Source organism: Mastomys coucha, unplaced genomic scaffold (genome assembly GCF_008632895.1).
Source record: "Mastomys coucha isolate ucsf_1 unplaced genomic scaffold, UCSF_Mcou_1 pScaffold23, whole genome shotgun sequence".
NCBI classification, from domain to species: domain Eukaryota; kingdom Metazoa; phylum Chordata; class Mammalia; order Rodentia; family Muridae; genus Mastomys; species Mastomys coucha.
Genome location: NW_022196906.1, coordinates 20,931,487 through 20,931,894, shown reverse-complemented (window position 1 = coordinate 20,931,894; position 408 = coordinate 20,931,487).

Genomic DNA, 408 nt, shown 5'->3' with positions numbered 1-408 from the left:
ATTGTGTGAATTTGGTTTTGTCATGGAATACTTTGATTTCTCCATCTATGGTGATTGAGAGTTTTGCTTGGTATAGTAGTCTGGGCTGGCATTTGTGTTTTCTTAGGGTCTGGTCTGTATGACATCTGTCCAGGATCTTCTAGCTTTCATAGTCTCTGGTGAAAAGTCTGGTGTAATTCTGATAGGCCTGCCTTTATACGTTACTTGACCTTTTCCCCTTACTGCTTTTAGTATTCTTTCTTTGTTTTGTGCATTTGGTGCTTTGACTGTTATGTGGCCGGAAGAATTTCTTTTCTGGTCCAGTCGATTTGGGGTTTTCTAGGCTTCTTGTACGATCATTGGCATCTCTTTCTTTAGGTTAGGGAAGTTTTCTTTTATAATTTTGTTGAAGATATTTACTGGCCCTTT